This window comes from Cryptomeria japonica, chromosome 2 (genome assembly GCF_030272615.1).
Source record: "Cryptomeria japonica chromosome 2, Sugi_1.0, whole genome shotgun sequence".
Classification (NCBI taxonomy): Eukaryota; Viridiplantae; Streptophyta; class Pinopsida; order Cupressales; family Cupressaceae; genus Cryptomeria; species Cryptomeria japonica.
Window position 1 is genome coordinate 611,126,885 of NC_081406.1, and position 5,318 is coordinate 611,132,202.

Sequence of the window (5,318 nt, forward strand, 5' to 3'; positions counted from 1 at the left end):
GTTCATACTTCAACATATTGACATCAATGACAACATACAATATCATGATGTCATCAAGCTCTGCACCTATGCCAACAATCTCCCCCTTTGGCATTGATGACAATATACAAAGATATCTCTCTACTTCATATCTTCTCCCCAATACTGTAGATATCTTCGTTGCTTCACATCTTCTCCCCCTTTGACAACAATGCCAAAGTGGAGGCACAAACAACTATGTTCCACTATGCTTCTCCCCTAAGGAGTAGCATCCTTCAACACACCAATCCTGAAAAAGATTTATCAATGCAATACCTGACTAATGTGGAGCACACACCTTTAGTTCACCTCTTGAAGGGGCAACACCCCTAATGCACCTCTTAAATAGGTAAATGTAGCCTTTGGTAGAGGCTTGGTGAATATGTTTGCTAACTGCTCCTTATTGGAAACATGTTCCAATACAACCTCTTTGTTTTGAACCTTCTGCCTCAAGAAATGATACTTGAGCTCGAAGTGCTTGGTTCTAGCACGCAAAACCAGATTCTTGGAAATATTAATTGCGCGTGTGTTGTCACAGAATATACTCACCGGTTCAGATACAAGAACTTTGAAACCACTTAATAAATGCTTCATCCAAATTGTCTAGGTGCAGTTCATAAATGCTGCAACGTATTCAGCTTCTGCTGTAGACTGAGAGATACAACTCTGTTTCTTACTCATCCATGAGACTAGTCTACTACCAAGAAAGAATGCACCACCTGTTGTGCTCTTCTGGTCATCCACATTACCAGCCCAATCAACATCTATAAATACTTTGAGGTTGAAATCATTACTGTATGGATACCATAATCCATAGTCAATAGTTCCCTTTAGATATCTAAGAATCCACTTAACTGCTACCAAGTGGGATTCTCTTGGACTTTTCTAGAACCGTGCAGTAATACCCACTGCATGTGCAATGTTTGGTCTGCTATGTACTACATAGTGCAACTTACCAATCATTGATCGATATTCCTTTTCATTCACCAACGCTGAGTCAACATGCTTTGACAATTTACAACTGGTCACCATCAGTGTACCAACTGGTTTTCTATCTTCCATGCCAAAGGCCTTCAACACCTCTTTGACATACTTAGACTAAGTGACAAAGATACCATCTTTCATTTGTTGAATATGTAGTCCAATGAAGATCTTAATCTCCCCTATAAGTGACATCTCAAATTCCTTCTTCATCTCATCTGCAAAATCATGACTCATCTTGTCATCTCCACCAAAAATTATGTCATCAACAAATACTTGAGAGATTAGAATATGATCTCCTTCTGACTTCAAATAGATATTGCTATCATTACTTGTTCTTTTAAATCCAATTTTCACAAGATGGGAGTGTGAGCGTTCATACCATGCTCTAGGTAGCTGCTTCAATCCATACAAGGCTTTATGTAGCCTACACACCATGTCACTATCTTCTGATAGGGAAAACCCATCTGGTTGCTCTATATACACCTCCTCTTCAAGTATTCCATTTAGAAATGTAGATTTTACATCCATTTGATATACTTTGAATCCCTTGAAGGCTGCATATGAAAGAATCATACAAACTCCTTCCAATGTAGCTACTAGAGCAAAGGTTTCTCCATAGTCTTCTCCTTCTTCTTGAGAATATCCCTTACACACCAGTCTGGCTTTGTTTCTTACGATTGTGCCATCTTCATTTAGCTTATTTCTGAAAACCCGTTTGGTGTCAATGACATTTTTATGCTCAAGTTTGGGTACCAAGGACCATGTGCCATTATTTTCTATCTGGTCAAGTTCCTCTTCCATTGCCTTGATCTAGTCTTCATCTTTATGTGCCTCTTTAAAAGTTTTAGGCTCAAATTCAGAGATCATGCAAGAATTTTCTCTGACCTTTTTTCTTGTAAGAATTTCTGCATCCTTGTCTCCTATGATCTACTTTGGATCATGATTCAGCTTTACATACCTAGGAATGATCTTATTTGTTTCCTCTTGCATTTCTTCTTCATCCTCATCTTCATTAGCATCAACATCTACCGGTCTAGGAGCACTGTTGCTGGTACTAGGCTGTTTTTCAACCGGTTCCGAGAAGGTTACAACTGGTTCATCTACCACTTGCTCACTGTCAGTTTCCTTAGGTTTCTCAGAAGATTCATCAACTCTAACATTGATACTTTCAACAATTATCTGATTCCTATTGTTGAAACATTTGAGAGCTTTTCTCTTGGTGGAATACCCTAGGAATATTCCCTCATCACATTTTGCATCAAACTTACTCTGATGTTCACTCCTCTTGAGATAACATTTGCTACCAAACACTCTAAAGTAGCTTACTATAGGAGTCTTACCAGTCCAATACTCATAAGGTGTTTTATCCTTACCTTTCTTGATGAGTACCCAGTTCATAGTGTAAACTGCAATGCTCACTGCTTCTCTCCAGAAGGTGTGAGAAACCTTCCCTTGAATCAACATCGTTCTGGCTGCTTCAACTACAGTCCAGTTGTTCCTCTCTACTAGGCCATTCTACTATGGAGTCCGAGGGGCAGACAGTTGCCTCTTGATGTTGTTCTCTTCACAGTACTTATTGAATTCATCGGAAGTGAATTCTTCTCCTTGATTAGTTCTTAGGCACTTAATCCTCTTACCACTTTCCTTTTCGACTAGTGCTCTGAAAGCTTTGAACTTTCCAAAAGCTTCAGACTTATCTTTCAAGAATGTGACCCACATCATTCTTGAGCAATCATCAGTGAGAATCATAAAGTACCTATCTCCCTACACACTCCTAGTTTTCATAGGACCACACAAATCAGTATGCACAAGATCAAGTAAATTATCTGTAGTGAAAGATTTACCTTTGAAGGTTGAGGAAGACATTTTCCCCAGTTGACACTCTTTGCACAAAGGATTCTCTGGCTTGCTCAGCACAAGTCATCCTCTAACTACCTTGATCTTATTGGCCTTCACAATATTATCAAAGTTTACATGGTAGAGTATCCTATGCCATATCCAGCTATCATCAAACTTAGCCATTAGACATGTACTGATATTTGCATTCAGCTGAAATAAGTTACCTCTGGTCTGCATACCAGTGGCCATCAATTCACCACTCTTTCCTTTTATTTTCCACACTCCATCTTTGAATTCCAAAGTGAGTCCATTATCATTCAGTTGGGCAACACTCAAAAGGTTGTGCTTGAGACCTTCTACCCAATACACATTAGCTGCACTGCTTTTTTCCATTTAGAGAGATAGACCCTCTACCTTTTACCATACATTGTGCATCATTACCAAATCAGACCACACCACCATCATACTCTTTTAGAGACAAAAACTTACTCCGGTCACCGGTCATGTGGTGAGAACAACCACTGTCAATAATTCACTCATTGGAATTATCAAAGTGGGAGACAAGAGCCTTCTTGTCTGACACATCTTCCTTAACTACTACAAACATAATGTCTTCACTTTCATCATCTTCTGATTTCTCATCAATAACACCTTCATCAATTGCTACAAAATAGTTTCTCCTGTTTCCTCCTTTGAACTTCTTTTATCACCATTAGAACAATTTACAATAATGTGTCCTATCCAATTGCAAGAAAAGCATTTCAAAGGGACCTTACCTCTGTATTTACCAGTTTCCTTAGGAATTCTCTTGGCAAGAAGAGCTTCAAATTCCATCAGGATCTCCTCATCATCCATTTCTCTACTTTGTCTTGGTTCACAACTAGTACTAGCTTCTTTTCGCTTTCTAGATGGTGCAACAGATTCTCTAAAGGTTGACTCAGTCTTCTGAATACTACCATCATAATTATTTATCTCATATGTGGTCAACTTAGCAATGATGGAGTCTAGGGACACCTTTCTCTTGTTATAGACCTCAACTCCTGAATAGTAGCAACCCTTATTGCATAGACTGGTAACAAGGATCTCAAGACTTTGCTAAAAATAGTGGAATCATATATTTTACCTCCTGCACTCTTGATGTCTCCAACAATAGTTTTGATTCTTATTCCATATTGTTGAATGGTCTCTCCTTCAATCATCCTCATGTCTTCAAACTTTCCCCTAAGGCTCTCTTCCTTAGCTTGTTTCACATGATCATCACCGCCATAGATATTCTCCAGATCATCCCATACTTGTTTGGGATTGTCTTTATCCTGAACAACAATAAACTCAATGTCAGATAGACTGCTGATTAGGGCTTCCATGACTTGCCCATTCTCCTGAATCTCTCTTCTTTGATCATCGGTGAGAGTGCCAATAGGGATAACATAAGAATTCTCAACATAGCTCCAGTGTTGAGCACCCATACTTCTAATGTAGATCTTCATTCTGTCCTTCCATATCTTAAAGTTATCTCTGTTGAACTTTGGACCTTCCCTCTTCATCATTAGAGTAGGATCTTTTCCTCAAGCGGTTAAGCTTACAACACAGAGGACCTAGAGGATGCTCTGATACCAATTGATGAATAATGATGAATAGTTAGTACCAAACCGGTACTGAAAGGGGGGGGTGAATCAATACAAACAAAAACTTTTCCTGAACCAGTTTGACTGCAAAGACTGCACTTAACTGGCAAATAGTAATACCGGTCTAAATTAGGGCACTATCAGTAAAACACAGTGAGAATATGAGAGACATGAACAGTAACACTTAGATCTCCACACAATCTAATATTTCATTTCCACTTCACCCATATGCATAAACAAGTAATATATCATCGGAAATATAATGACTGATGTTTCAACATACTTTACCACTTGACAGAAAATATTAAAGCATCACATGAAAAGCATCACACATGACAAATTGATTTTTTCAAGTGGAAACCCAACTAGGAAAAACCACGGTGGGGATGAATACCCACAAGCTATTCTTTGAACTCTTTTGAAGTTTTCTTTGTTAGGAGCCTAGTCCGGTTAAAGACTTTTACAATAGGTTTTGCTAGGAGCTGATCGTGTTAGGGATCGCTCGGTTAAGGGATGGCTAAATACCCGGTTAAAGGTTAGAACCTTGTTAAAGGTTACCTCACAGGAGGATTTGAAGAACTCATTGAATTGAGTCACCCTATTAGAGGATTTACATAAAAGCCTGTTAAAGCTACCCGGTTAAGGGATTTTCCAACTACTGAAATGGTTAGAAGTCAACAGATAATACACTAATCTGATAACAACACACAATGCCAAGGGAGAGCATCTTTAGCTTCTTTGCTTTTGCAATCACACTCTGTAGGTATCAACACACTTCTCTGATCTGGAAAGAATCAAGTATCTCTTCACTTGGATACACACATAACATTTGCCAACAACTTCAAAATGAAA